Genomic DNA, 12,745 nt, shown 5'->3' on the forward strand with positions numbered 1-12,745 from the left:
ACTAGGACACTGGGACACTGGGACACTGAGACACAGAGACACTAGGACACTAGGACACTGGGACACTGGGACACTGAGACACAGAGACACTAGGACACTGGGACACTGGGACACTGAGACACTGAGACACAGATACACTAGGACACTGGGACACTGGGACACTGGGACACTGAGACACAGAGACACTAGGACACTGGGACACTGGGACACTGAGACACTGAGACACTAGGACACTAGGACACTGGGACACTGGGACACTGAGACACTGAGACACAGATACACTAGGACACTGGGACACTGGGACACTGGTACACTGAGACACAGATACACTAGGACACTGGGACACTGGGACACTGAGACACTGAGACACAGAGACACTAGGACACTGGGACACTGGGACACTGGGACACTGAGACACAGAGACACTAGGACACTGGGACACTGGGACACTGAGACACTGAGACACAGAGACACAGAGACACTAGGACACTAGGACACTGGGACACTGGGACACTGAGACAGTAGGACATTGGGACACTGGGGCACTGAGACACTGAGACACAGAGACACTAGGACACTTGGAAACTGGGACACTGAGACACAGAGCCACTAGGACACTAGGACACTGGGACACTGTGACACTGAGACACTGAGACACAGAGACACAGAGACACTAGGACACTGGGACACTGTGACACTGAGACACTGAGACACAGAGACACTAGGACACTGGGACACTGGGACACTGAGACACAGAGACACTAGGACACTGGGACACTGGGACACTGAGACACTGAGACACTAGGACACTGGGACACTGAGACACTGAGGCACTGTGACACAGAGACACTAGGACACTAGGACACTGGGACACTGGGAGACTGAGACACAGAGACACTAGGACACTGGAACACTGGGACACTGGGACACTGAGGCACAGAGACACTAGGATACTGGGACACTGAGACACTGAGACACAGAGACACTTGGACACTGGGACACGGAGACACTGAGACACTGAGACACAGAGACACTAGGACACTGGGACACTGGGACACTGAGACACTGAGACATTAGGACACTGGGACACTGGGACACTGGGACACTGAGACACAGAGACACTAGGACACTGGGACACTGGGACACTGAGACACTGAGACACTTGGACACTGGGACACTGAGACACAGAGACACTAGGACACTAGGACACTGGGACACTGGGACACTGAGACACAGAGGCACTAGGACACTGGGACACTGGGACACTGGGACACTGAGACACAGATACACTAGGACACTGGGACACTGGGACACTGAGACACTGAGACACTAGGACACTAGGACACTGGGACACAGGGACACTGAGACACAGAGACACTAGGACACTGGGACACTGGGACACTGAGACACAGAGACACAGAGACACAAGGACACTGGGACACTGGGACACTGAGACACTGAGACACTAGGACACTGGGACACTGAGACACAGAGACACTAGGACACTAGGACACTGGGACACTGGGACATTGGGACACTGAGACACAGAGACACTAGGACACTGGGACACTGGGACACTGAGACACAGAGACACTAGGACACTGGGACACTGGGACACTGAGACACAGAGACACTAGGACACAAGGACACTGGGGCACTGTGACACTGAGACACTGAGACACTAGGACACTGGGACACTGAGACACTGAGACACTGAGACACTGGGACACTAGGACACTGGGACACTGTGACACTGAGACACTGAGACACTAGGACACTGGGACACTGCGACACTGAGACACTGAGCCACAGAGACACTAGGACACTAGGACACTAGGACACTGGGACACTGGGACACTGGGACACTGAGACACAGAGACACTAGGACACTGGGACACTGGGACACTGAGACACTGAGACACAGATACACTAGGACACTGGGACACTGGGACACTGAGACACAGAGACACTAGGACACTAGGACACTGGGACACTGTGACACTGAGACACTGAGACACAGAGACACAGAGACACTAGGACACTATGACACTGGGACACTGTGACACTGAGACACTGAGACACAGAGACACTAGGACACTGGGACACTGGGACACTGAGGCACTGAGGCACTGAGACACAGAGACACTAGGACACTGGGACACTGGGACCCTGAGACACTGAGACACTAGGACACTGGGACACTGAGACACTGAGACACTGAGACACAGAGACACTAGGACACTGGGACACTGGGACACTGAGACACAGAGACACTAGGACACTAGGACACTGGGACACTGGGACACTGAGACACAGAGACACTAGGACACTGGGACACTGGGACACTGAGACACTGAGACACAGATACACTAGGACACTGGGACACTGGGACACTGGGACACTGAGACACAGAGACACTAGGACACTGGGACACTGGGACACTGAGACACTGAGACACTAGGACACTAGGACACTGGGACACTGGGACACTGAGACACTGAGACACAGATACACTAGGACACTGGGACACTGGGACACTGGGACACTGAGACACAGATACACTAGGACACTGGGACACTGGGACACTGAGACACTGAGACACAGAGACACTAGGACACTGGGACACTGGGACACTGGGACACTGAGACACAGAGACACTAGGACACTGGGACACTGGGACACTGAGACACTGAGACACAGAGACACAGAGACACTAGGACACTAGGACACTGGGACACTGGGACACTGAGACAGTAGGACATTGGGACACTGGGACACTGAGCCACTGAGGCACAGAGACACTAGGACACTGGGACACTGGGACACTGAGACACTGAGACACAGAGACACTAGGACACTGGGACATTGGGACACTGAGACACTGAGACACTAGGACACTGGGACACTGAGACACTGAGACACTGAGACACAGAGACACTAGGACACTAGGACACTGGGACACTGGGACACTGAGACACAGATACACAAGGACACTGGGACACTGGGACACTGGGACACTGAGACACAGAGACACTAGGACACTGGGACACTGGGACACTGAGACACAGAGACACTAGGACACTGGGACACTGGGACACTGGGACACTGAGACACAGAGACACTAGGACACTGGGACACTGAGACACTGAGACACAGAGACACTAGGACACTGGGACACTGGGACACTGGGACACTGAGACACAGATACACTAGGACACTGGGACACTGGGACACTGAGACACTGAGACACTGAGACACAGAGACACTAGGACACTAGGACACTGGGACACTGTGACACTGAGACACTGAGACACAGAGACAATAGGACACTGGGACACTGGGACACTGAGACACTGAGACACAGAGACACTAGGACACTGGGACACTGGGACACTGAGACACTGAGACACTAGGACACTGGGACACTGAGACACTGTGACACAGAGACACTAGGACACTAGGACACTGGGACACTGGGACACTGAGACACAGAGACACTAGGACACTGGGACACTGGGACACTGGGACACTGAGGCACAGAGACACTAGGATACTGGGACACTGAGACACTGAGACACAGAGACACTTGGACACTGGGACACGGAGACACTGAGACACTGAGACACAGAGACACTAGGACACTGGGACACTGGGACACTGAGACACTGAGACATTAGGACACTGGGACACTGGGACACTGGGACACTGAGACACAGAGACACTAGGACACTGGGACACTGGGACACTGAGACACTGAGACACTTGGACACTGGGACACTGAGACACAGAGACACTAGGACACTAGGACACTGGGACACTGGGACACTGAGACACAGAGGCACTAGGACACTGGGACCCTGGGACACTGGGACACTGAGACACAGATACACTAGGACACTGGGACACTGGGACACTGAGACACTGAGACACTAGGACACTAGGACACTGGGACACAGGGACACTGAGACACAGAGACACTAGGACACTGGGACACTGGGACACTGAGACACTGAGACACAGATACACTAGGACACTGGGACACTGGGACACTGGGACACTGAGACACAGAGACACTAGGACACTGGGACACTGGGACACTGAGACACTGAGACACAGAGACACTAGGACACTGGGACAATGGGACACTGGGACACTGAGACACAGAGACACTAGGACACTGGGACACTGGGACACTGAGACACTGAGACACAGAGACACAGAGACACTAGGACACTAGGACACTGGGACACTGGGACACTGAGACAGTAGGACATTGGGACACTGGGACACTGAGACACTGAGGCACAGAGACACTAGGACACTGGGACACTGGGACACTGAGACACTGAGACACAGAGACACTAGGGCACTGGGACATTGGGACACTGAGACACTGAGACACTAGGACACTGGGACACTGAGACACTGAGACACTGAGACACAGAGACACTAGGACACTAGGACACTGGGACACTGGGACACTGAGACACAGATACACAAGGACACTGGGACACTGGGACACTGGGACACTGAGACACAGAGACACTAGGACACTGGGACACTGGGACACTGAGACACAGAGACACTAGGACACTGGGACACTGGGACACTGGGGCACTGAGACACAGAGACACTAGGACACTGGGACACTGAGACACTGAGACACAGAGACACTAGGACACTGGGACACTGGGACACTGGGACACTGAGACACAGATACACTAGGACACTGGGACACTGGGACACTGAGACACTGAGACACAGAGACACAGAGACACTCGGACACTAGGACACTGGGACACTGGGACACTGAGACACAGAGACACGAGGACACTGGGACACTGGGACACTGGGACACTGAGACACTAGGACACTGGGACACTGAGACACTGAGACACTGAGACACTGAGACACAGAGACACTAGGACACTAGGACACTGGGACACTGGGACACAGAGACACTAGGACACTGGGACACTGGGACACTGGGACACTGAGACACAGAGACACTAGGACACTGGGACACTGGGACACTGGGACACTGAGACACTGAGACACAGAGGCACTAGGACACTGGGACACTGGGACACTGGGACACTGAGACACTAGGACACTAGGACACTGGGACACTGGGACACTGAGGCACTGAGACACAGAGACACTAGGACACTAGGACACTGGGGCACTGGGACACTGAGACACTGAGACACAGAGACACTAGGACACTAGGACACTGGGACACTGGGACACTGAGACACAGAGACACGAGGACACTGGGACACTGGGACACTGGGACACTGAGACACTAGGACACTGGGACACTGAGACACTGAGACACTGAGACACAGAGACACTAGGACACTAGGACACTGGGACACTGGGACACAGAGACACTAGGACACTGGGACACTGGGACACTGAGACACAGAGACACTAGGACACTGGGACACTGGGACACTGGGACACTGAGACACTGAGACACAGAGGCACTAGGACACTGGGACACTGGGACACTGGGACACTGAGACACTAGGACACTAGGACACTGGGACACTGGGACACTGAGGCACTGAGACACAGAGACATTAGGACACTAGGACACTGGGGCACTGGGACACTGAGACACTGAGACACAGAGACACTAGGACACTAGGACACTGGGACACTGGGACACTGAAACACAGAGACACTAGGACACTGGTACACTGGGACAATGGGACACTGAGACACTAGGACACTGGGACACTGAGACACTGAGACACTGAGACACAGAGACACTAGGACACTAGGACACTGGGACACTGGGACACTGAGACACAGAGACACTAGGACACTGAGACACTGGGACACTGAGACACAGAGGCACGAGGACACTGGGACACTGGGACACTGAGCCACTGAGACACAGAGACACTAGGACACTGGGACACTGGGACACTGGGACACTGAGACACTAGGACACTAGGACACTGGGACACTGGGACACTGAGACACTGAGGCACAGAGACACTAGGACACTTGGACACTGGGACACTGGGACACTGAGACACAGAGACACTAGGACACTGGGACACTGGGACACTGGGACACTGAGACACTAGGACACTGGGGCACTGAGCCACTGAGACACTGAGACACAGAGGCACTAGGACACTGGGACACTGGGACACTGAGACACTGGGACACAGAGACACTAGGACACTGGGACACTGGGACACTGGGGCACTGAGACACGAGGACACTAGGACACTGGGACACTGGGACACTGAGACACTGAGACACAGAGACACTAGGACACTAGGACACTGGGACACCTGGGACACTGAGACACAGATACACTAGGACAATGGGACACTGGGACACTTGGACACTGAGACACTAGGACACTGGGGCACTGAGACACTGAGACACTGAGACACTGAGACACAGAGACACAGAGACACTAGGACACTGGGACACTGGGACACTGAGACACTAGGACACTGGGGCACTGAGGCACTGAGACACTGAGACACAGAGGCACTAGGACACTGGGACACTGAGACACAGAGACACTCGGACACTGGGACACTGGGACACTGGGACACTGAGACACTAGGACACTAGGACACTGGGACACTGGGACACTGAGACACAGAGACACTAGGACACTAGGACACTGGGACACTGGGACACTGAGACACAGATACACTAGGACAATGGGACACTGGGACACTGAGACACTAGGGCACTGGGGCACTGAGACACTGAGACACTGAGACACAGAGACACTAGGACACTAGGACACTGGGACACTGGGACACTGAGACACAGAGACACTAGGACACTGGGACACTGGGACACTGAGACACTGAGACACAGAGACACTAGGACACTGGGACACTGGGACACTGAGACACAGAGGCACGAGGACACTGGGACACTGGGACACTGAGCCACTGAGACACAGAGACACTAGGACACTGGGACACTGGGACACTGGGACACTGAGACACTAGGACACTAGGACACTGGGACACTGGGACACTGAGACACTGAGGCACAGAGACACTAGGACACTTGGACACTGGGACACTGGGACGCTGAGACACTAGGACACTGGGGCACTGAGACACTGAGACACTGAGACACAGAGGCACTAGGACACTGGGACACTGGGTCACTGAGACACTGGGACACAGAGACACTAGGACACTGGGACACTGGGACACTGGGACACTGAGACACGAGGACACTAGGACACTGGGACACTGGGACACTGAGACACTGAGACACAGAGACACTAGGACACTAGGACACTGGGACACTGGGACACTGAGACACAGATACACTAGGACAATGGGACACTGGGACACTTGGACACTGAGACACTAGGACACTGGGGCACTGAGACACTGAGACACTGAGACACTGAGACACAGAGACACAGAGACACTAGGACACTGGGACACTGGGACACTGAGACACTAGGACACTGGGGCACTGAGGCACTGAGACACTGAGACACAGAGGCACTAGGACACTGGGACACTGAGACACAGAGACACTTGGACACTGGGACACTGGGACACTGGGACACTGAGACACTAGGACACTAGGACACTGGGACACTGGGACACTGAGACACTGAGACACAGAGACACTAGGACACTAGGACACTGGGACACTGGGACACTGAGACACTGAGACACAGAGACACTAGGACACTAGGACACTGGGACACTGGGACACTGAGACACAGAGACACGAGGACACTGGGACACTGGGACACTGGGACACTGAGACACTAGGACACTGGGACACTGAGACACTGAGACACTGAGACACAGAGACACGAGGACACTAGGACACTGGGACACTGGGACACAGAGACACTAGGACACTGGGACACTGGGACACTGAGACACAGAGACACTAGGACACTGGGACACTGGGACACTGGGACACTGAGACACTGAGACACAGAGGCACTAGGACACTGGGACACTGGGACACTGGGACACTGAGACACTAGGACACTAGGACACTGGGACACTGGGACACTGAGGCACTGAGACACAGAGACACTAGGACACTAGGACACTGGGGCACTGGGACACTGAGACACTGAGACACAGAGACACTAGGACACTAGGACACTGGGACACTGGGACACTGAAACACAGAGACACTAGGACACTGGTACACTGGGACAATGGGACACTGAGACACTAGGACACTGGGACACTGAGACACTGAGACACTGAGACACAGAGACACTAGGACACTAGGACACTGGGACACTGGGACACTGAGACACAGAGACACTAGGACACTGAGACACTGGGACACTGAGACACAGAGGCACGAGGACACTGGGACACTGGGACACTGAGCCACTGAGACACAGAGACACTAGGACACTGGGACACTGGGACACTGGGACACTGGGACACTAGGACACTGGGACACTGGGACACTGAGACACTGAGGCACAGAGACACTAGGACACTTGGATACTGGGACACTGGGACACTGAGACACAGAGACACTAGGACACTGGGACACTGGGACACTGGGACACTGAGACACTAGGACACTGGGGCACTGAGACACTGAGACACTGAGACACAGAGGCACTAGGACACTGGGACACTGGGACACTGAGACACTGGGACACAGAGACACTAGGACACTGGGACACTGGGACACTGGGACACTGAGACACGAGGACACTAGGACACTGGGACACTGGGACACTGAGACACTGAGACACAGATACACTAGGACACTAGGACACTGGGACACCTGGGACACTGAGACACAGATACACTAGGACAATGGGACACTGGGACACTTGGACACTGAGACACTAGGACACTGGGGCACTGAGACACTGAGACACTGAGACACTGAGACACAGAGACACAGAGACACTAGGACACTGGGACACTGGGACACTGAGACACTAGGACACTGGGGCACTGAGGCACTGAGACACTGAGACACAGAGGCACTAGGACACTGGGACACTGAGACACAGAGACACTCGGACACTGGGACACTGGGACACTGGGACACTGAGACACTAGGACACTAGGACACTGGGACACTGGGACACTGAGACACTGAGACACAGAGACACTAGGACACTAGGACACTGGGACACTGGGACACTGAGACACAGATACACTAGGACAATGGGACACTGGGACACTGAGACACTAGGGCACTGGGGCACTGAGACACTGAGACACTGAGACACAGAGACACTAGGACACTAGGACACTGGGACACTGGGACACTGAGACACAGAGACACTAGGACACTGGGACACTGGGACACTGAGACACTGAGACACAGAGACACTAGGACACTGGGACACTGGGACACTGAGACACAGAGGCACGAGGACACTGGGACACTGGGACACTGAGCCACTGAGACACAGAGACACTAGGACACTGGGACACTGGGACACTGGGACACTGAGACACTAGGACACTAGGACACTGGGACACTGGGACACTGAGACACTGAGGCACAGAGACACTAGGACACTTGGACACTGGGACACTGGGACACTGAGACACAGAGACACTAGGACACTGGGACGCTGGGACACTGGGACACTGAGACACTAGGACACTGGGGCACTGAGACACTGAGACACTGAGACACAGAGGCACTAGGACACTGGGACACTGGGACACTGAGACACTGGGACACAGAGACACTAGGACACTGGGACACTGGGACACTGGGACACTGAGACACGAGGACACTAGGACACTGGGACACTGGGACACTGAGACACTGAGACACAGAGACACTAGGACACTAGGACACTGGGACACTGGGACACTGAGACACAGATACACTAGGACAATGGGACACTGGGACACTTGGACACTGAGACACTAGGACACTGGGGCACTGAGACACTGAGACACTGAGACACTGAGACACAGAGACACAGAGACACTAGGACACTGGGACACTGGGACACTGAGACACTAGGACACTGGGGCACTGAGGCACTGAGACACTGAGACACAGAGGCACTAGGACACTGGGACACTGAGACACAGAGACACTTGGACACTGGGACACTGGGACACTGGGACACTGAGACACTAGGACACTAGGACACTGGGACACTGGGACACTGAGACACTGAGACACAGAGACACTAGGACACTAGGACACTGGGACACTGGGACACTGAGACACAGATACACTAGGACAATGGGACACTGGGACACTGAGACACTAGGGCACTGGGGCACTGAGACACTGAGACACTGAGACACAGAGACACTAGGACACTAGGACACTGGGACACTGGGACACTGAGACACAGAGACACTAGGACACTGGGACACTGGGACACTGAGACACTGAGACACAGAGACACTAGGACACTGGGACACTGGGACACTGAGACACTGAGACACAGAGACACTAGGACACTGGGACACTGGGACACTGGGACACAGAGACACTAGGACACTAGGACACTGGGACACTGGGACACTGAGACACTGAGACACAGAGACACTTGGACACTAGGACACTGGGACACTGGGACACTGAGCCACTGAGACACAGAGACACTAGGACACTAGGACACTGGGACACTGGGACACTGAGCCACTGAGACACAGAGACACTAGGACACTGGGACACTGGGACACTGGGACACTGAGACACTAGGACACTAGGACACTGGGACACTGGGACACTGAGACACTGAGGCACAGAGACACTAGGACACTTGGACACTGGGACACTGGGACACTGAGACACAGAGACACTAGGACACTGGGACACTGGGACACTGGGACACTGAGACACTAGGACACTGAGGCACTGAGACACTGAGACACTGAGACACAGAGGCACTGGGACACTGGGACACTGAGACACTGGGACACAGAGACACTAGGACACTGGGACACTGGGACACTGGGACACTGAGACACGAGGACACTAGGACACTGGGACACTGGGACACTGAGACACTGAGACACAGAGACACTAGGACACTAGGACACTGGGACACCTGGGACACTGAGACACAGATACACTAGGACAATGGGACACTGGGACACTTGGACACTGAGACACTAGGACACTGGGGCACTGAGACACTGAGACACTGAGACACTGAGACACAGAGACACAGAGACACTAGGACACTGGGACACTGGGACACTGAGACACTAGGACACTGGGGCACTGAGGCAGTGAGACACTGAGACACAGAGGCACTAGGACACTGGGACACTGAGACACAGAGACACTCGGACACTGGGACACTGGGACACTGGGACACTGAGACACTAGGACACTAGGACACTGGGACACTGGGACACTGAGACACTGAGACACAGAGACACTAGGACACTAGGACACTGGGACACTGGGACACTGAGACACAGATACACTAGGGCAATGGGACACTGGGACACTGAGACACTAGGGCACTGGGGCACTGAGACACTGAGACACTGAGACACAGAGACACTAGGACACTAGGACACTGGGACACTGGGACACTGAGACACAGAGACACTAGGACACTGGGACACTGGGACACTGAGACACTGAGACACAGAGACACTAGGACACTGGGACACTGGGACACTGAGACACTAGGACACTAGGACACTGGGACACTGGGACACTGAGACACTGAGGCACAGAGACACTAGGACACTTGGACACTGGGACACTGGGACACTGAGACACAGAGACACTAGGACACTGGGACACTGGGACACTGGGACACTGAGACACTAGGACACTGGGGCACTGAGACACTGAGACACTGAGACACAGAGGCACTAGGACACTGGGACACTGGGACACTGAGACACTGGGACACAGAGACACTAGGACACTGGGACACTGGGACACTGGGACACTGAGACACGAGGACACTAGGACACTGGGACACTGGGACACTGAGACACTGAGACACAGAGACACTAGGACACTAGGACACTGGGACACTGGGACACTGAGACACAGATACACTAGGACAATGGGACACTGGGACACTTGGACACTGAGACACTAGGACACTGGGGCACTGAGACACTGAGACACTGAGACACTGAGACACAGAGACACAGAGACACTAGGACACTGGGACACTGGGACACTGAGACACTAGGACACTGGGGCACTGAGGCACTGAGACACTGAGACACAGAGGCACTAGGACACTGGGACACTGAGACACAGAGACACTTGGACACTGGGACACTGGGACACTGGGACACTGAGACACTAGGACACTAGGACACTGGGACACTGGGACACTGAGACACTGAGACACAGAGACACTAGGACACTAGGACACTGGGACACTGGGACACTGAGACACAGATACACTAGGACAATGGGACACTGGGACACTGAGACACTAGGGCACTGGGGCACTGAGACACTGAGACACTGAGACACAGAGACACTAGGACACTAGGACACTGGGACACTGGGACACTGAGACACAGAGACACTAGGACACTGGGACACTGAGACACTGAGACACAGAGACACTAGGACACTGGGACACTGGGACACTGAGACACTGAGACACAGAGACACTAGGACACTGGGACACTGGGACACTGGGACACAGAGACACTAGGACACTAGGACACTGGGACACTGGGACACTGAGACACTGAGACACAGAGACACTTGGACACTAGGACACTGGGACACTGGGACACTGAGACACTAGGACACTGGG

Source organism: Pristiophorus japonicus, chromosome 3, assembly GCF_044704955.1.
Source record: "Pristiophorus japonicus isolate sPriJap1 chromosome 3, sPriJap1.hap1, whole genome shotgun sequence".
NCBI lineage: Eukaryota > Metazoa > Chordata > Chondrichthyes > Pristiophoridae > Pristiophorus > Pristiophorus japonicus.